General features: G+C 40.9%; 1 long non-coding RNA gene across 2 annotated transcripts in view; it reads left to right on the forward strand.

Annotated features, from left to right (window-relative positions):
* Positions 1-13,023: 13,023 nt before the first annotated feature.
* Positions 13,024-22,566, forward strand: part of LOC138767656 (uncharacterized) — a 271,823-nt gene continuing 262,280 nt past the window's right edge. For both annotated transcript variants that reach the window (XR_011358828.1, XR_011358827.1), the window contains exon 1: positions 13,024-13,067. This is a non-coding gene — a long non-coding RNA (uncharacterized lncRNA). The remainder of the gene's footprint in view (positions 13,068-22,566) is intronic.

Here is a 22,566-nt window from a genome sequence, read left to right on the forward strand (position 1 = left end):
ATAACCGCACCAACAACTGTATCAACAGCACCAACAACTACATCAACAGCACCAACCACTGTGTCTACAGCACCAACCACTGCGCTTTCACCAATCCGGATACACTTATTTGTCTTTACTGGTCGGGGACAGAAATCCTCCTCCTCTATTATACTTCTGTCCCCTTCATCTAGTTTAAATGTCTGTCCAAAAACAATCTGAATTCATCACCAAGTACCTGTGTACCTATGTGTGATGGGTGCAAACCATCCCTCTTGAACATCTCCTTTTTGCACCACTTGCAAAAGCTATGACTAACAAACCCAAAACCTTCTGCCTTACACCACTGCCTTAACCATGCACTAAACTCTGAGATACGACATGCCTTGTTGTTCTGATTACAGACCGGCAAAACCTCTGAAAATGTCACAGAATCCGTTATCTTGCCCAGCTCCAGACTAAAAGTTTGAAATTCCTTTTTAACCAAATCCACATCTCCTTGGGACAAGTCATTGGTTCCAAGATGAACCACCAGATCAACCTTGCTATCTATACTAGCAGCCTTCACAATGTTCACAATCCGTCTCCTATCCCTCCTGACAGTAGCACCTGGGAGACATCTCACCTCTCTAAACACATCCTCCTCCTGTCCTACCACAACACCTCTAACAATCGAGTCACCAACTAGAAGATGCCTTCTCTTCTTACTAACCTTTCCTTCTGCCCTCAGTGGCCCATCCAAAACAACATCCCCATTGGAAATCACCTGAGCAGCCATGTCTCCAACAGCAACAGCATCTCTATCTATATCAGCAAGAACACTAAAACTATTCTGCACAGAGAGGCCAAACGTGCTATGCTTCTGCTCTACAGCTCGCAACCTACCTGAACCAACTGTTTTCCAAACCGCCCTTTTCCTCGGAGGTCTTTGAGGAAGAGGTGGCTGATAACAGGGCTGCACAGCAACTCCTGGCTGGATGAAGGAATTGTTTATTATCAGAATACCCCTTTACAGAAGCAACTGATGATTGGTCTTGTAGTGCAGATGGAAGACATTTACAATAGAATCTCTTATATGGGAGACCTGAAACAACTATATAAAGCTTTATCTTCTGGTCCAGATAGATAATACAACATCCTACGCTCTTAATGGAATACAGGTCAAGTGTTAATATTCTAAGATCCACACAGTGCAGTTCTGCTGATAAAGTTTGCTGCTTTGTCATTCATTTGATGGTGACTATAAACAGCTTTCAGTCCTCTTAAAGAGTCAGCTATCTTGTATGTGATTTCTGTGACATCCTATGCTTTTGTTGTAAGGTGCCATGGAAAGTATGTACAGGAGCAGGAACTCCTATTAAAGGAAGGAGTCCCTGCTCCTGTACACTCACTGAACTGTGAAGCCTACATTGTATGCCTAGTATCTTAACTAAAGGAAAACTATTAGCAAGTTACAAGCATCTAATGTGCTGATATGTCCGTATAATGCACGAGGCACTGAGGAAGAAGGTAGTTTCTTACCTTCATCCTTAGCATGGTTTTTGTGGACTTTGTTGTTTAATTCATATACTAATGAGGTGGTTTGGGGCACTGTTGGTGGGATTACTGCCCTCAGTGCTCTAATCGTGTGTCTAACCTGCGGATAGAGATGAGCAGAGATACAGCAATAGAGATGAGCAAATCACTCAGATATTTGTTTTGCGAAGTTTGCGAATATTCGCGTGAATCTGTGAATATTCGCGAATTGCATACAAACAAATTTTTATTAAAACGCAATTCTTTTTTTTTTGGGGGGGGGGGGCTTCGTTTTTACGCCGCGTGTCCTATAGAAAAAACGACATGTTATATATGTTCCTCAAGTCGGTATGATTAAAATGATATGTACCATGTATAACTTTTATATTAATTGATGGCTCAGAAAAAATAAAACCTTTTACAGAAAATAAACGTTCCTTAAAATCACTCCATTCCCAGGCTTATAGCGCTTTTATCCTTTGGTCTATGGGTCTGTGTAAAGTGTCATTTTTGTGCCATGATCTGTACTTTCTATCGGTATCTTGAATGCGCATATGCAACTTTTTGATTGTTTTTTATTATAATTTTTCTGGATTTGATGCGTCCAAAAATGTGCAATTTTGCACTTTGGAATTTTTTTGCGCTTACGCCGTTTACCATGTGAGATCAGGAATGTGATAAATTAATAGATCGGGCGATTACGCACGTAGCGATACCAAATATGTTTGTTTATTTATTTTTATTTATAAAATGGGAAAAGGGGGGTGATTTGGACTTTTATTAGGGGAGGGGTTTTTTATTAATAAAAACACTTTATTCTTTTTTCACAAGTCCCTGGGGGACTTCTATATACACAGCACTGATCTCCCATTGATCTCCCTGTATGATTCGGTGCTGCACAATGGCAGGAGTTCTTACAGTGGAGATATAGGCATATGTAGTATCCTAAATACATACGTGTATGGCCGACACAAGGCTTAGAAAATCCAGGTGACAATATAGAAGCTGTTATAGTAGCCAAATTGGCTCCCGTTCAAGTGTCCAACTATCAAATTGAACACAACTTTATTTAGACCTTGACTTACATAGACATCTCAAGGGCTTTCGATATTTTTAACTTTATAGGAGAATGTCTTAAGAAGATTGAATGATTTTTTTTTTTAATAATGTATATGACCCATTTCTCAGGCTGGGATATTAATTTGCTTCGGGTCTACGGGAAGAAACTTGTCTAGAAAGTTCCTCACTGAATGTAAAACATTCTACTTCTCGGAGGTGGTGGCTTGTAGCCAGTTAAAATAAATCACATCGGAGTGAATTTCCCTATAAGTTAAACCTCTCTTTTTTTTTTTTTACTGAATAGTATGCAAAAAGTTGATTTGGTCCATTACTGAATGAGCTATGGGGAAAGTAAAGCTGCAGAGATGGTGAAGAAAAGCAGATGTAGGGTTCTTGTCTATGGTTCTGCCTATGGTTCTGTTATAGACAGTGATATAATTATAAAAGTTGCGGGCTGGAGGTATATAAGAGCTGCTCCTGGTCTATGTAACTCTCTGCTGTGCCCCATGATTTATCAGACCTTAGCGGATCTAGGCCTTCATTTGCAAGATGTCAGCCTGGTGACAGGTGAGAAAGAGCAGACTGGCGGCAGAAGCGGGATCATGGCGTCTGTAAAATATTGAGAACTTGTACAAGAGAGTCCAAAAGATTAAGTGTAAATATTTTACTCGACTTTAAGTCGAAGATGTTTCTTCTTCATAAAATATATTAATAACATAAAGACAAAAGATGAATTGTAATTGGTTAAAAAGATCTCAATATTTTTAACATTTACATTGCAAGGAGTTTAAATTGTCCTTTAGCAACTTTCTCCGAAGATCTACTGATATCTACAGATCATCAGCTGTCCTTAACGGTAATCTTTATCTTAATGTTATTTGTAGCTCCAACATTGATTCATTTCTTAACCTATCATAAATTCAGGTCAACTGATATTGAACTCCAAATCTGCATAGATGTAGAGATAAATTATAAAACTCTGGCTGCCTCTAGGGGGCGTGTAGACATAACTGAGTTCAATTTTTAACAAAGCTCCACCTAGTGGTCGCTGTATGCAGGAAGGTTTTTAAAATGTTGATTTACAGCAATAGAAGGGATTTAAAACTATGTGAACTATGTGTAATAAAAGCTGTAACAAAACAAATAACCACACTAAATGGAATAAATGCAGCATGGGGTTTTTTGCTCATTTGCGTCTTTATTACATTTAAGAGTATTAGGGTAGCTTCACACGTACCGCTGCCTGTATGGGACCTGGCCCCTTTAATCCCCCTGCCACCAGCAGCCCCGGCCCAGAGCATACATTACCTGCTCGGCGCCCGGATGTGTGAAGCTCCCGGCTCCCCTCACTCCTCATCAGCCAATCACACAGCCGCAGTAATGTATGCTCAGGGCCGGGGCTGCGGGCGGCCGGCGGCGAGGGGTGGGGGGGGAGAGCTAAAGGGGCTGTGTAATTTTTTTAATGGGAAACAAGATAGCTATAAAGAAAGAAATATACATAGATAGATGATAGATAGATATGAGATAGATAGATAGATAGATAGATAGATAGATAGATAGATAGATAGATAGATAGGGGATAGATAGAAAGATATATGGGATGGATGGATGGATGGATAGATAGAAAGATAGATAGGAGATAGATAGATAGATAGATAGATAGATAGATAGATAGATAGATAGGAGATAGATAGATAGGAGATAGATATATTGGATGGATGGATGGATGGATGGATAGATGGATGGATGGATGGATAGATAGATAATACTGCATGTGCTGACAAGTCTAAAGAGTTCATACCAGATATGTGTGACACATAAGGGAAAGTTCAGCAATAAGAGGAATATTAAGGGCTTTGTTAAACTCTTTGCCTGGATGAAAGATGAATTGGCTTTTTTCTTGCTGTGAACCTTTTATGTCAGAGTTGAACTGAAGGGCAATGAGGATTTAATCTGGTCACCAACACATGGGAGTTAGGAACTTTTCAGCTGTGTTTTCTTAAAGTGACCCAATCACTTCTTGACCATCTTTTGGTCTTTATACTAACAGGGATAACTATTTCCCATAAGTCCCATTCATAGTTGGATATCTTTTTGTATAGACCTATAGAGTTGATATTGCATTCTATAAATGAAGCTGTTTTACTTGATGGTATTTACTTCAGATTTTTTTTTTTTTAAAGATTTTCAATAGTTAATTTTTAAAAGATTTTCAATAGTTAATTAATTATTCATAGAGACAATATATTAGAGGAGAAGGAGAACTAGATTTTTTGTGCTCTTTTGGGCCCTTATATGATTTCTGTGAATGTATTAATCTATTCAGTTTCTTGCCTTGGAGAACTGGGATGAATATAAACCGGGGCTACATCTGCAAGCAGTAGTATATAGTCTCAAAACACATAGATCTTTGCCTTGATATGATAATTGGCTACTTACAAAGTTGCCGATGTGTGATATAGGGAAGTTTGATTATGAGCCATAATTGCGGTCATGCCCACCCCCGTTCTCCCGATTCTCGTGAGAAGACAGCTATAACACGGTATACTGTTTCTTTCCGTCTATGACCTACATTGAAAGCACATCACTCTGCTGATTTACCATGGCGGTCCTGATCACGTCTTAATAGTCTTCATCAAGAAGTATCCACCAAACCCGGAGATGCTCCGGCCGATTACTTCCATCACATTAAGTGTGCAGTTAATTAACCCAGCATCTGACTATAATAACGCCCCAAGGATTTCATATCATCTCCTTCTGAATTTTAATTTCCTAAGCAGGTATTCCTCTCATGACTTTAGCACCTGTTTTTTTTCAATACATCAGCGTTTACGGCTTCTTCTCTGGTCTATATTTTTCCTTCACATTTTTTTTTTCTGTTTTAGTGATAAAAATGATTCCACAGAATATATATGCATATATATATATATATATATATATATATATATATATACAGTTGTTTTTATTAAACATCTGTTAAAGGACAACTCCAGTGATAACCTTTTTTACAGTGATTGAAACACATTACAAAGTTATATAATTTTGTAATGTGCTTCAATCACCATTCTATCCCCTCCCAACCACTACTGTAAGTGTAATAAAGTCATACTTACCTGATTCTTGTCGACCAAAAGAATCTTCTGCTGGCGCCATCTTGTGTTGATGTTATTGCTAGTAGAGGGAGACAGGCCTAACTAGATTTCCCTAGTTACCCCAGCCCCCCTCTATAACATGTTCAGATGACACATAGCTTGCTTACCTCCGATTGGCTAAGCAAGCTGTCAGTCATCTGATGTTCTACAGAAGAAACAGGAAGTGGAGAAAAAACAAAGAACTCCAGGCACCTGCAAATAGCGGGAAATTCAAGACTAACTCAGGAGGAAATCTGTGTTCGTTTTTCTTTTTTCTCTCTGGTGCTGGATTTGTTCTTTAAAGGCAACCAGTGTCCAAGTGCTTCATTAGGGACCGTCTCCTAGGTAGAGCAGAGAATGGCTTACCCACAAGGGTTTTAGAGGCTACACTTAAGGGCCTGTTCACACTACGGAATTAGCGTTAAAGTTCAGTGTGGAACCCCTGTGTGTGGACTCTGCACCGAATTCTGCCTGCTATCTGTTTGAATGGTAGAGCTCGTGCACCTCCACTCTCCGTGCCTCTCCGCTCAAAGAATTGACATGCCAATTCCATAATGTGAACGGGCCCTTAGAAGAGTACCTAGTGTTTCTGGGAAAACCTGCATGGTTTTACCAGATTAACTCTTCGGGGAGGACAAGGTCATTTTAGTACTTTCCCTTCTGTTATTGATAGCCCCCTTCATGCTGCACAGCTATTTCTCATTCTCTCCATTTCAGAAGGTGGTTACCTATAGCAAACACAGAAGTCCCTTACTTCTCTAGCAAATTAAAATGTAAGATCACATACTTTTTGCTATGCCATGACATTGCACAGGCGAGAACGCAATAAACAGGCTGGCACTGTACTGGGTGATGATTTACACACTACACTACTATAGTTGGCATGCAGAGGGAGAAGGAGTTACTGATGCACTGGCTTTACAAGATGCTGTGTGCATGGAAAGAAAACACAACAGCATAGCAAGCACCGATCTCTGAGCACTGAGTAGGTAGCACTGTGCTGGTCTGATTATGTATACAGTGTATTACTATAGATGGCATATAGGAGAGAGAAGAGGTTGCTGAATGGACTTTGCATGGTGAAATGAGGAGAAAGGAAATAAACAGCAGCCCCACAGCAAGCAAAGGATTACACTAAGCCTTGCTGTTGCTGAGATGAGAGAAAAGCCCTTATCTTGTGTTTAGAGGGAAGGTTATTTGGAGGCTCAGAACTTGCAGATACTAAGCCCAGACTTCCTCCTTCCCTCTTAACCCCCCCCCCCCCCTATCTTCATTACCACAGAGCACATGGCATGCCCAACTCCCACTTCCTAGAGACAAATTTCCCCTAACAACAAGTAGTAGTCAACACCACAGGGAAGGGATACAACCAGGGCCAAGGCTTTAGAGCTGTTGTTCTGGGGGTAAGGAGTCAGTTTTAGTAAATTAACTCATTTATCACTATGTTAGGAATCACACAAGTTATTACTTGGAGGGAAACTGACGTTTGAAATGACAGAGGCCATGTAAACTGGCCATACTCAATAGATTAAAATAGGCTGAATCTCCTGATATTTGCTGGACCATCTAATTTATATTGGATCCATTGGAAGTCTTGTATGAGGGTCTCCGCCAACTGCAGATGTCAGGAAGAGAAGGATTGGGCAATTGTTTTGTTCTTAAAGGGGTGGTGTCACAAAGAAAAGAAGGTATAATGAGATGTGTACCACATACCTATATGGAAAGAAGGACAAATATGCTGTTTTTAGTAAAGTAACTCACATCACTGTGCAATTTTTCTTCCTTATGCATCTGATTACTTCCTGGTTTCTTCTCTGAACTGTGACCCTTCTGTTGCCATGCAACAATGCAGACACTTTCCCACAATTCCTCTTGCTTTCATGTGAAGTAAAAACAACTGCCCGTACTAATCAGACAGATCATGTGACTGCGATTGAACTGGGCATGAGTGACCCAACCTACTGAATGCCTGGATTTCTTAAAGGGGTACTCGGGCGCTGATTAAAAACAAACAAAAAAAACAATCATAAATATAGTTTTCCCACTTACCATCCCTCTGGAGTCTGTCTCCGTTTGAATTTCCCACTGTTTGCAGGTCCCTGAAGCCCCAGTTGGTGCCTTAATTTTTTCTTCGCTTCCTGGTTTGGGCTTTCCCATGATGCACTTTGTCTCCTGTGATGTCTAACTGACTCTGTAAACATGTTAGATGGCTTATATCTTGCTCATCCAATCAGAGCTAAGCAACCTGAGTCATCTGACATAGAGAGGCTGGCCTAACAGGGCTTAGACCTGCCTTCCGCTTGATGATGTCATTGTCACAAAATGGATTCCACAGAACAGCCCGGGGTCAACAGTCATTAGGTAAGAATGGGGGGGGGGGGGTAGATAGGTGATTGAAGCATATTACAAAGTTATATAACTTTGTAATGTGTTTCAATTACTAGGAAAAAGCTTTTCGCTGGATTAACCCTTTAATAACCCCCCCCCCCTTTAATTAAGACAAGACACTCAAAAAGGTGTTTGTAGTGGCTTACCTCCCTGCTCTCGATTCTCAGGTGAAGGAGTCAAGAGAGAAAACTATGGTATTCGTCCAACAGATATCTGAAGTGTAAGGACCGCTGTATGCATTCGGTGACCAAAGTTGGCCAAATTCCACAATTTAATCAGCTCTCTATTGGGTATGAAGTAATTTTGCCTTTCCCCCTACAGTAGATGTCTGATTCTTTGTTCCCATGAAGATAAGGTAAGTTCCGAGCCAAGCGTGCATGTATATGGAGGAGCTGGGAGGTATAGCTGTTGGCCAACTATCTAAGTTGAATGGACAGCTTTACAGCCACCATTAAATGCCATAAAGCTTGAGCCGTAGAGCAACTGAGACAAGCCTAGCCTGCGAAAACCATTGTATTATTCACCATGCATAAGTGAATGATGTGGTATATTGTGACTACTGGATCTCATCTTCTAAAAGAGTTGAAGGTATTGCTACTTGATGTAATATAATAATGAGGCATGCTTCGTAAGCACAGACACTCTGCCTCCTCTTCATCCTGCTCCTTTACTTCTCTCTGTACAAAACCATCATCCAGACAACAGCTTTACCCTAACGTGTTCATTTGTCTCAGCCGAATCTGCATGCAGTGTTGGACTTGCCCACCAGAGGACCGGAGTATCCTCCGTTGGGCCCCCGCTTTAGAACCTGCACAAACACTGACTGAAATGTTGTTTCTCACTGGTTCTTCATTGGTGGGCCCCCAGGATAATTTCCTCTGGTGGGCCCCAGATACCCCAGTCCGACACTTTCTGCATGCCACCTCAATTGAGTTGAAGGAATATGGGTAACTAGCTCTGGTTCTGGTTATTTCCTGGGGAAATAATAGGATGAGAGAGAGAATAAAAACACTTCCCGTCTAAGTGAAGTTTTCCCAATAGCAAGTTATGGTGCAGGGCCTGTCAAGATATCTAAATACTAAAGAGTAGTTGCCAATGAACATGCATATTGGTCATATATCTGCCAAGGTGTAGTAACTCTTTGCTCTTACATAGATAGTAGACTGGCTTTAGTTTTGGTGTGTTGGCCCTTTTTGCAAAATGACCGACAGGAAGTGCGGCCATATTGGCTGTAACCGAAAACTGGATAATACTTTTTACTTAGAGGCAAGAAGCCTTTAGCGACCCCACACAATGTGTACCTTGCTCCTTCGTATTTGTCTATCTGTGTATTTTTGGTGTGGCCGCCAATCATTTTATTGGTTCGGGTTTATTGGGACACACGGGTAGTAGATGAAGCTCCAAGGACTAACCTCATCATAGACTCATCAAACCCTTGTACAAGTATCAGATGAGAAAACACGTCTCTGTTATTCTGGGTTTTGGCTCTGGATCTGTAATCATGGTGTGGTTCATCTCTACATCAGCGTCCACTTTCTGCCAAAGAAAAGTTTAAGTGCGAGTTATCCCTCATATGGAATCGCTCTCGGTGCAGTGCGCCTTTATCTGCCAGGTTTTCCATGGACTATCCACATTCTACATCTACAGATCAGTTCAGACCTGCTTTATACAAGTCATTTTCACAATGATCTGACCAGGCCGAGGATTTCAGACTATAATGATAACCGCTATGTGTACATGGTTCTTATCTGGTCTACATGATATTTTTGCAGTCTGGTCCTGTTAATTGCTATGATAGGACGCAGCGATTTGGAGGGGCTTTAGTTTGCTTGGCTATGGTACTTGTTTCCGTAGATTTTTCTCCATTCGGCAGATAAGCCATTGGACATCTGCTTAATGCGGCTGTGTGGTAAGAAACCCTTCTTTATCAGAGAGGTCCTGGCAGTTTCGGCAAACAGTTGATGTTGCCAGAAAAGGTTATGGCTGGCTGGACATAGAAATAGCTATAAACTCATGATGGAGGTCCCAAGGTGGTTCCTTCCTCTGTGACACTCAGATGAGCACATGGACAGGGGTAATCTTGGTAATGGAGGGAAATTATTCTAATGCTGGTTCCTCCGAAACAGAGCAGAGCGAGGCTTTGACCGGCCTATGGCTAAACAGACCTCTTGACTTCAAGCCACAATGTCCTGTGCGTTAAGATGTCTTTCTATCATAGCTAGAAGTAACCTTTTCACCAATTTGTACTATAATATTAGTTCTTCTGGTCAGACGAGACAGGCTAACCTTCACTCACATGGATGAGACATCCTTGGACTACTTTTCATCGGTACTAACCACAGTACACAGTACCCTACAATACCTGCCATTTTGGAGATCTGATCAAGTTGTCTAGACACAATGGGGAGATTTATCAAATATGGTGTAAAGTGAAACTGGCTCAGTTGCCCCTAACAACCAATCAGATTCCACTTTCCATTCCTCACAGACTATTTGGAAAATGAAAGGTGGGATCTGATTGGTTGCTAGGGGCAACAGAGCCAGTTTATCTTTACACCATGTTTGATAAATCTCCCCCCATAATTGTGTTCTTTATCAATAATGTGGTCAAACACTTTCAACGATCGTTCAGCTATCAGTTATTTCTCCCGTCCTGTCCTCGTCTTCTCCACATACAGAAACGGTTGACACGACCCAGCAATCCTGTATTTTCTTTGGGGAGGGGAGGAGTAAGCTGCAGCCAGAGATCTCTGGCTGTGGCTTATGTCTCCCAGAACAAAGCGGTCAAGCAGCGATTTTTCATCACTCTGCTTTTACATCTGCCTTTTAACAGTAGGGGGAAAAAAATGTGTATTAAAGGGGAAGTTCACAGCAAAAAAAAATTCTTTCATATCAATTGGTGCCAGAAATTTTTAATTTTCTTATATTAAAAAAACACGTCTTCCAGTCTTTTTAGCTGCTGTATGTCCTGCAGGAAGTGGTGTATTCTTTCCAGTTGGGAGAGTAGGGGTGGTTGTCTATGGGGATTTGCTTCTGCTCTGGACAGTTCCTGTCATGGACAGTGATGGCAGCAGAGAGCACTGTGTCAGACTGGAAAGAATACACCACTTCCTGCAGGACATACAGCAGCTGATAAATACTGGAAGACTTGAGATTTTTTAATAGAAATAAATTACAAATCTCTGGCACTTTCTGGCACCAGTTGACTTGAAAGATTTTTTTGTGAGCTGCCCCTTTAACAGAATATTGGTACTGGATTAACGTCATTGTGGATTATTACCATCTCTAATAGGACTTGTCTTTTGCACACTGTAAGGGCCTAACCATAGTGCATGGGTAGTTAGGGTGGCTCTTAGGTGAGCTGATCATGAAGGACTTTAGTAACATTATAGAAGTCTATCCCCATTATAAGGAACAGTAGGTACTCCATGTGCTGCAGTACTGGGAATATCTCTCCCTAAGTGGGGGTCATGTTGATTTTCCCTGACCATTTTGTATGACAGCGCCAGATAACTTATGTCTTTTCTCTCTAGAATAATTACTTTTTCGAACCCTATAAACATTAGGGATTGACGTTCAGCTGGTGATTTGACTGTAGCAGAGGTTATCAAAATATTGAAATAAAATGCACAAAACACATGGAAACCATGATGACATGACAGCCTAAAATAAATACCGTAGCATACGTGATCCCTCCCCACTCCAGGACACTGCGGGAATTGCTACAAACACTGGATATTTTTCCCGCTCGCTCGCGGTCGCCCCTCGTTTCTTCTGGACAGTGTTTCTAAAACAAAGTGGGAATGTATGTCATCAGCTCGCAAAACGTTCTTGTAAATAGAATTAAGGAATTATAGCGAAAGTGACAAGGTAAATGAGAGAGTAAAATTACAGAATGCTAAAGCGGCTCCAGCAGCGCGCAAAAAAAGAGAGAACAAAGAGAAAATTCCATGGTGGTCGTAAGCCAACTGGTTCTTATCTGCCATCAGCAACTACTCATATTATGTTTGAGGTCTGAATTTTTCCAGAAAGTCTTCCATCACGGTTTTGCTGTTATGGGGTCACTGCAAAGTCTACCTCGATTGCAGATGGTTGCTGGGAACAGCTGGTGATGGATAGAGTGCAGTGTAAATAATTCCCTCTGAATAGCTGGATGTCGTCTTTCATATTTCCTATTTACTATGATTCACAATACCAGGATCAGCTTAAATATTTTTGGTAATATATTTATGAAATTCTTTCCAGTACTTCTTTTTTAATGTACTTTCTTTTCATTTATTTATTTATTTTAATTTCTTTTGAGATATATATTTATATTTATTTGTTGAGTTATTTATTTTATATGTATGAATTTTTTTTTTATCTTTTTTATTGTATTTCATATATTTTTGGTATTTATTGGTTCTTTTATTTTAATTCTTTTTTTATTTATTTATTTGGCATTGTATTTATGTAAAGACAGTCAATAAAATGAAAATAGGAGAGATGTTATTATCTACATTACATGGTTTGTGGAATGACAACTCCAGTGGATGTCACAAAAATTACCCCACGAGGGTCTTGTTACTTTTTAGCCCTCAAGTGCTTTACTTGTTGGGAAACCAAGATAGCTTGAGGTAAAATTTATTGATGACCTGTCCTGAGGACATGTCATCAATATACAATGGGGAGGGGGGTCCGACACGCAACAGCAAAACACATCAGCTGTTGCAATACACAGTGTGCCAAACAGTAGGAAGCAATCTGCTCTGTACAATGGTAGTGAACTTGCTGGGGTTTACCCACCTGCATTTACCCACCTTGGCCACTATACAATGTATGGCGCTGTTTGTATAAGTTCTAAGTTACTCCCTAATTCGTAAAGTTATTTTGGACTTAAAGGTTAAAAGGATGAAAGTTTACACCTATATGCAAGTAATAAATTGATCTTTATCTGTAATTTTTTTTTTTAGGCATTCCGAGGTTTAAATGACATCACGCTACAGCAGTATACTGGTAAGTAACACGTATTTATATATACTGTCCACAAAATATGTGACGCATAAATCAAGCAAATCTGATGTTTTTGATGAAACATGTTTTTCCATTTGGCTTTACTACATGTAATTCTCATGTCATTCAGTTGTTTTCTTATAACTGTCTTTTTTCTTCAGTGGTAAGAGGGCAGATCTGACAGATAATTAAAGCCAAAGCCAGGAATGGATTTGAGAAGAGGAGAAATCTGTTCTTTCCTTTATTGTTCTCTGTTTATAGTCTGTTTCTGGCTTTGGCTTCAAAAATCTGGGTAAGGAATGTAATGAATTTGTTCCCCGAACGGCATGGTGTATCACTACAGTACCGGGGCAATTCAAAGAGTTTCTCTCCTGCTGACACATCATGCCGGGTGGGGAACAATTCCATTCCCTCCCCGTCCGTAATGTCCGCAGATTGACGGACATGTGAATGCCCCCTAACTTACACAAACACACATTACTGACACACACACTGACTGACACAGACGCTTAATGACATACACACTGATTGACTGACACACACAAACTTACAGACTGACACACACTTACTGACACACACACACACACACACACACACACACAGCGCTTACAGCTCAGTCTTCTCCCTCTTCCTCTTTGCCGGCCGATCTCCACACTTTAGTACTGATGACCTGTGGGTCACGTGATCAGGTCCTTCTTCCCCGGTCTGAAATTCACTGTGATTCCTGTAGTGTCATTCTGACACTTAACCCGTCGCGGTGCGGTGAAGACTCGTTCGCACTCTGGTTTGCTTCTGTGGCTCCCGGCTCCCTGACTTCCTCCTCAGCCAATCAGTGCGCTGTCCTGCCGCAGCTGCTTATTGGCTGTGCGGTGCATCAGGATGCCGGGAGCCCCGAAGCAAGCCAGGGCGCAGACCAGGTAATGTATTCACAGGGCCGCAACGGGTTAAGGAGGTTCAACTCCTGATAACCCCACCCATTAGCTGATTAAAGGGGCCGAACTGTTAGATGGGAACTACAGCCTCAGACACAGCACCATACATTTTTGGTGGCTGTGTCTGGTACTGCAACCTACTGCAGCTCAATGGTATATAAGGAAATAGCACTGATGTATAGCTAGTACCATACACGGCCACGATAACATGTCTTGGGCTGTGCCGGGTATCAAAGAGGTTGCAGAGAGTCTTTGATCTGTCCTGGGTACATATTGCTGGAGTGTAATAACATTACAGGTTATAGTCACTAGATTCTTAACAAGGGTCCTGCTCCAAGATTGGTGAATTTGGAGTTGGGAAGGAATTTTTCTTCTTCAAATAAGGAAAATTGGCTTTTCCTTTGGATCAACACTATAGGGTCATAGACTGAACTAGATGGACGTCTGTCTTTTTTTAGCCTTACAAACTATGTAACTATATTCACAATTCTATATAGCCCAGCCTATGGTTCTGAAGCGTTGATCCAGCGGAATGCAAAAACAACCCCTATGAGGCAGTGTTATCTCCATGTCATGGGAAATAAAACCTTCCCAGCTACAAATATGGATATCGGCATCAATCCTTTGATCAAATCTTGTAATGTTATGTCTTTCAAGAAACCCCCATCTGAATGAATTTCAACAAATTAACCACAAGAACTGGCAGAATCAAGCATGTAGGAATACACCCCGCCTGTTGCTTTGGGTTCTCTCACAATACATTCCCAGTATTCCCAGTCTGGTTACACACAGTGAACTTTAGCAATGGGTCTCAGTTGTCTTTGCTGCAGTCTCCATTAGTCATCCTTGCCGCCTGGAGACTACTATGATCATCCTCCAGTATTTGCAATATTGTCCTTTACTAAACTTACCCGAAAAGGTGCATTAAAGGGGTTATGAAGACTTACAACAACACCACTTCTTCCAGAAACAGCGCCACTCTTTTCCTTAGTTTGAGTGTGGTATTGCAGCTCAATTTCATTGAAGAAAATCAGTCTGATTTTCAATACCACACACAACTGGAGAACAGGGATGGTGCTGTTTTAGAAAGAAATTATCTGTGATTTTTTTTTCTAATCTTGAACAACCTCTGTAAAGAAATGTTCACACTTATTTTTAACTAGTGTATTTTGAGGTGTAAACCATCTGCTTTACATTTTACATTTTTTTTTCCATTGAGTTATATATATATAAAACGCCTAAGAATTCACAGGTAGTTAAGGCGACTCTGTACCCACAATCTACCCCCCCCCAAACCGCTTGTCTATCCCCCCCAAACTTGCAGCCCTGTGCCCAACGGGCATGGCCTAGATTGTGTATGCATTAGGCTGGCACACCCTCTCTGTCCCTCCTCCCCACCCTCCTCATCATTAGGAATGCTCCAGGTATATGGTCTCCTATTCCCCACCTGTGGCAGCCCAACACATGTGTAATGTTCAGACAGGAGAAAATGTTCCAGTGGCATTCCTAATTATGAAGATTGTGTGGGGGGGGGGGGGGGGGGAAGAGGGGTGGTGCAAAGTTAGGGCACAGATATTCCAAGCCACGCCCGTTGGGCACGAGGCTGCAGGTTTAAAAGTTAAAAAGGACAATAACTTCATCCCCTGCCGAACGGACCCCAGGACAGATCATGTAATAAAGGCAGCTATCTGAACGTACAAGTGGTTTGGGTTGGTCAGATTGTGGGTACAGAGTGGGCGATTTATCAAACTTGTGCAAAACAGAATTGTCTTAGTTGCCCCTAGCAACCAATTAGATTCCCCCTTTCATTTTCCAAAGAGTCTGTGAGTAATAAAAGGTAGAATCTGATTGGTTGCTAGGGGCAACTTAGACAATTCTACTTTACACCTGTTTGATAAATCTCCCCCAGAGTCCCTTTAAAGGGAGTTATCCAGGATTAGTAAAACATAGGAAAAAAACAAAACAACCAACCAAAAAACAACTAAAGGCCATGTTCACACACCATCAAAATGACGCCTGTTTTTAGTGGGAGGCCATAATTGAACTACAAATAACAGCCGACATGATGGCCATCCACAAAAAAACGTCATTTTGACTGTGTGAACATAGCCAGGATGTGTGAAATAATGAGGCCTCAGTGGTTTCATTCACTACAGAAATTACTAGTTTTTATATGAAGGTTATATGCTAAATTTCATTTGTAAGTGAACTTTCTTTATTGTATATTATTACATGTACTGTAGCTTTAACCTTTTAAGTATTTATTTACATTAAGCGACTTTTTGCATTCACTAAACTGGAATTTTCCTATGTAAACTTAGTAAAATTGGCAATTATATCATCAGATATTGACTCTGTAATGCGAGTGACTACGATTAGGATCAACACTTTATATACAGTCCCACAGCAGTAGGGTCCAGCAGGGTATAGTTTATTATAGGTTGTGGTGTAATATCTCAGCGTAAATCTAATGATTTTATGTATTTTAGTAATTCTCTGCAGTATTCTGTTCTGTCTTGAGGCTGTTTACATCTAGCTACTGTAGGGACCTGCTATTACACCAAATCCTTATGAATGTAACATAATCTAAGCTGTAGGAGTTACAGTACATGGGATATATTGTAAGCAGCAACCCAAGGGGGAATATATATATATATATATATATATATATATTTATATATAATGCCTCTAGGTGCCGCCAAGTGTGCACCATGCCACATGGAATTAGCATTCTAGCTGCAGTGATAGTACCAACACTGGGTAGAAGAACACTGGGTCAGGAAGCTCTAGAGAGATAAAGGTCAACCTTAGGGCCCATGCACACTGAGCAAAAGAGGCAGATTTCCAAGCGGATTCTGCACGAAATTCCGCTCGAAAATCCGCCTGTTTAAATTGAGCAATGCATTTTTCAATTGTCTTCCACGGGCTTTGTGCTGTGCTTTTCACACAGAGGAATTTCCGTCCGTAATTTTCTGTTGCGAATTTGCTTTACGCTCATAGAAGTGACATGTCACTTCTTTGGCCAGATTACGCTAGAGGTATCCAATGGAAGTCAATGGGGCTTGAATTGTGCTTAAAATTCTGCTTGAATTCCGCTCAAATTCCTCTCGAATTCCGCTCAAATTCAGTTCCTGTTCTGCTCCTATTCTGTCAGAAATATTTCCTCTTCAATTCCTCGTCTATTGCTCAGTGTGCATGAGCCCTTAAAGGGATTATCCAGGTTTAGAAAAAAAACTACTTTCTTGCAAAAACAGGGCCTGTTTCTGGAAGAAAGTGGCCATATTTTAGGCCTGGAAAACCCTTTAAGGGTGCGATCACACCTACAGGATCCGCAGCAGATTTGATGGTGCAGATTTGATGCTGTGTTCAATTATTTAAATGAAATCTGCTGCGGATCCACAGCAGAAAATCGGCTGCGGATCCGGTAAGTGTGAACGTACCCTCAAGATAATTTTTTTCAGCCACAAATGTCTGTAAAGTCAACTTCATAGGAGAGTGGAATAAATTAAGATGTGGTTGCACATACTGAGCTTGTGGAATGCTTCACAAAACTCTATGACATATCAGCGATTTGTGTGTTTGCTATTAATTAAATGTTGGTGACCATCCTTGAAGTATGAATTCAGTACTATTCGCTAGACGTTCGCTAGAGACATTGGTCCTAGAAATAGAAGCATCATATATTGGACTTTTTGGCATATCCTGTGGACTATCCATAACTATTTAAAGAGGAACTCTGGGTAGTCTTGTTAAAAAACAAAAACAGAAAAAAAAACAACAACAACTTTCTACCTATGTTTCCCCTAACATTGTTCCTGTAATTGTACAGTACACCCACTCCTCTGATGCAGTTTTCTTCCTGCTCTATATCTCTTGCTGTCATCAGACTACATTTCCCAGTAGTCTTTGTAATGCAAGCCCAGAACATTCTTTTTTCTCCCACCTCTGTAACCCCACCCCCTCTTGCATATGCTTCACCTGCTGCACTGTGCCTCGGCTGCAGCGCTGGTGACACAGGCAGCTTCTCCAAGTATAATGTCTATTCTAATGCTAACATGCATTAGACTTTACATTAGGTCAGCCTGCATGCAACATTAGCAATATGTATCTGTGTTGGGACCTAGGCTTAAGAAGCCCTGCAGTCCCATTGGTGGTAGCATAAGGTCCTTGTATTAAAAAAAAAAAAAAACTGTAAGAAAAAGAAAATAAAAGTAAAATTTATACCCCTTCAAATACATGCAGTGCTAGTTCATGATATATACTGTATTTACTTATGTTCACTTTGTTCAATATTACGTATATTCTAACTGGGCTACTCTTCGCAGATTCAAGCCCCTCAGCCATCATGTTATCATACTAGTAGTGATGAGTGAACATCCCGATGTTCGGTTCGGATGCTGAACACGAACATTTAAAAAAAAATTATTGTGATCGATTTGTGTTTGCCGAACATTCAAATAACGAACATACAGTAGAAGCGTACGTTTCAGTCTACGCACATGCGTACAGGTTATCAGGAGCAAAGCGCAAATTATGCAGTCGTGTAGGTTTGAATATGTTTGAAAATGATCGTTAAAACCATTCAGATCATCGAACAAATTGTTCATGATCAGCAAACATGAACAATTAGCGTTTGCTCATCACTAGTTATAGTAATATTTGTAGGGGTATTATGTATCATGTATATATTATGTTGGGCATAAAGAAGTACATGTAACAGTACAGGGACAGTATAGACATTGATTCCTATGAAAAAATATTACTAACACTATATATCGTAAGGAATCCTAGGGTCATCTAGGTGATGAGATTATCCCATAGGTCTTATGCTGTGGACTACCTGTACCAGCTCTCACGAGTACAGAACAGTGTCAGCTAATGACAAATATTGCCTGAACAGATCACGACGAGTCCTGGTAATGTGCAATGTTACATATTGAGTTAGGGCCAACATGTACGTGCTGAAGGAAATCCCCAGTCACCATTACAATTATACAACCCTTTGGGCGATATTAAAAGCCCTCAAATTAATGGGCTGCATCTTCTTCTGATGAAGAGCTTTTAATGTAGCCCGAAAAGTTACGAGTTTCTAGTGTTCCTTGGGGAATGGGATGTAAGATTTCCTACATTACCTTCTTCGCTCTCTTCTACAACCTCAAAGTCCCGGTTCTTTTATTTGAAATCATATAAAATGTTTTATCCTCTATCTCCTGTGGTTACGCCGAGGACCACTAAGAGTTTACATCTTTGTGGTGAATATCAAGGAGGATGTCTCGTAAAATGCTTGAAATACTATGAATGCATTTCAGCTACTCTTAACCTAAGAACAAAGTATTCATGGGATTATAGAATAAGTTGAATAATAAAAAAAACAAGGTTGATTTCATGTCTTTCCTGCATATGCTTGGTCTTCTTCATCTGGTAGTGTGTTTTCTGTACAGGTATGACTTTGGGTCACCATGCTAGTCTTAAGAAGATCATACTCTGAAATGTGTTGATGTTTCCACTTTTTTACACATCGATGTTGGATTAGAACATGTTTTAATAAAACCTGAATCTTTGTTACGGAGTTAGTTATCATGGGGAGAGGGCTCCATGACCGATCATTAGATTGTCATTCAGCCCATTGCTAATTTTACTCATTAGTCGTTCAACCCCTATTACATGGGGGGGGTTTGACGATGAAAGATTATTTTTTGACAGGTCAAGGCTACCCCTACCATGCCTTTGCTTGTTCAGCAGTTGATCTCTGGCCCTATTGCACTGGGCGTTATTGGCCTGTTTGACCAATAATTCCCACTTGCAAGAGGGCCATTACAAGTGGCAACATTTAAGCCTCTCAAGCTCTAGACTCCTTGCTTTGGTGTTTGTTCTTGCTCCCCTTTAATTCCATTGTCCTGTGTACAATACTGTGAACTTGATTTCTCACCGTATCTACGATTCCTGTTTCTTACTTCATGATCTCTCAAAGAAAAGAAGAGAAACTGCAGATGTTGTATTGCCTTCTCCCTGTCTTTTATCTACTCTAAAAGAGTGATGGTTGACTTCAGGGAGATCAGCCAAAACACCACAGAGACACCATCACGTGTGTGCTTCTCAACGTCAGTGAGTCTAGGAACAATGCCCCCTGTGCTTTGCTTCCACTAGCCAAAATCTTACTTCACACTGATGAGGGGCAAATACCCTGAAACAGCTGTCTGTGGATGGATACCTTGCTGAGGTATATCCCAAGTCCTTTCATTTTTGACACTGGCTTGTTGGATGGATGTTTCCCTGATTGGAGACCCCCCTTTGGCTTGCTTGTTCCTTCCCAATAGAATTTCTGGCTAGCTCACTGACATTGAGGAACATGTGATGGTGTCTCTGCGGTCTTTTTGCATATTTTATCTACTCTAGGCTTATTTTTAGAGGTAGTTCTTGAGTATTTACAGAGTGTTTGTAGACAGGGAAACTACAGGGTTCACATTCCCATGATTAGATATACATTGTTATTTACAGTCTGCGTGCAGTCTCACAGACAGAAAGAAAGAAGGAGAGAAAATGCAGACGTACTGCTTGCTTTTTTATCTAAATACTTATGTTATGGAACCAGTTCTGGAAGACTTACAAAAAAAAACATATGCAGGTTCTACATCTCACTAGTTTATTTCATTGATAAGAACATATCTGACTGCTTTCCCGCAATGACTGCGGCACCCTCGCGGTGATGTATGTGGAGCTGGTCCGGTCTGCTGACGCTGCACCTTCGCAGCCATTCAGCAGCCGTGGGTGTCAGGGTGGCCAGCCTCAGTGACGCAGGGGCTGAGTAGCCAATTAGTAGCTAAAGGATTGGCCTTGCGCTCCTGCAGTACGTTTTGGAGGGTTAAATTGACAGACACCTGTGATAGCTCAGGTGTGCCCTGTTTCACCAGCGTTCATTCTGTACTGTATCTTGCGTTCTCTGACCCTCGGCTTGTTCTCCTGACCTCGGCTTTGGCTTTTGTTTTTATACCGTGCTTTAGTCTGTGTTCTGATCTTGGCTTGCTTACTGTTTTCACCTTTTTGGATTCGGTATTGTCTCTCCTGGTTCTGACCCTTGGTGTATTTGCTGGTTTCTCTCTCAGACTCTGATTTGTGTCCCAACGTTAAATGTTAGTGTTTGACTATTCTCTATTATGACGGCCCAGCACCTTAGCAGGGTACGGGCCGTCACCTGATTGGGGTCTGCCTCTTAGGGCACTATGTTAAGTAGGCAGAGACAGATGGCTATGCTCAGTTATATATTGTTGTTAGAAGCTGCAGGTGCATTATCTGCTCCCCATCTCCTATCTACTACTGCCTAATTTTCGACATATCTTAGGGTTCTGAGATCATTCTTTTAGACTTTTAGAGAACCTGCAAGCAGAAAAAAGACGACTCCAGTTTGCACACGTTCCTATATTATACATTACATGATGTACATTATTGTGTGCTTGAATGCTACTTGAGTACCCGTAAATTTATTTTCCTATATAACCATTGTTTTAGGCATAACATAGACATTGGGTTATGTTGTATTTTTTTTTGCTTTATTAGGCGCAATTTTTTTGTCTATAGATGCCGTTATCTACAATCCAATGTTGTAAATGCTGTGTACCAACCAGTTCTTCATATCCTACCAGATATAGGAATTTCCTGTGCACATATCCGAGATTGCCTGACCTTTCATTCCATGTCAGCTTATAAATCTAAATTGTTGCATTAAGCATAATTGTCAATAGCCGCCCATATGAAGGAGGTACATATATTGGATGTTAGAGAGGAGTAAAATTCACATTGTCTCCATTTTGCTGATTGCTGAAAAATCTAACCTGCTGATAGCCCCTGCTGTACACAGGGCGCTGAGGATGAAGGTATATCTCTTACCTTCCTCCTCTGCATTGTGCTGTTAGCAGTGCGATCTCGGTGCGAGCACCGTTAGGAGCACTGCCCCGCCCCCATCAAGGATACAACTAAAGACCAAAAGGCCTTAGTGATGGAGCCTCAACTGCTGTTTCCACTGTGAGACACCTAGTGGCCGATTGTATTTCAAATAGAAAACAGGCAAAAAATAAATGCAGGTATATAACCTCCTCTGCTGATTTACCATCATATATTGTTAATGACAGAGCTCCTTTAAGCAGCGTTCAAATTGCAGAGACAGACCAACAAACGTTTCACGTTACATATGCTTTATCAAGGCCACACACGCTTTTGCAGTACATACACATCATACAGAGCTTTGATTCCTAACAATGCTAAAAAGTTCCCCAAAAAGATGTAGAAAAATCCAGATAAAAGCTGTGGTCTGATTACTTGGGAGATCTTTTTGTCTACATTCCCGACATGCAATTTTTCCAATTGGGGTTGGAGTTGCAAACCTCCATGTAACTAAGACAAAGTCTTAGGAAATAATTAGAGCTTGTTTTTGAACCAGAATTCATCACAATCTTCTGTTGCCATGTAGTCCTTGCCTAAAATATATGCACAATTCCTAATAAGAATTGTAGGGATGTAGCCCTATTCATGCCTTGTGCCATCTGCTTTATGAAAGGCGGGGGGGGGGGGGGGGG

This window comes from Dendropsophus ebraccatus, chromosome 11 (assembly GCF_027789765.1).
Source record: "Dendropsophus ebraccatus isolate aDenEbr1 chromosome 11, aDenEbr1.pat, whole genome shotgun sequence".
In the NCBI taxonomy this organism is placed as follows: domain Eukaryota; kingdom Metazoa; phylum Chordata; class Amphibia; order Anura; family Hylidae; genus Dendropsophus; species Dendropsophus ebraccatus.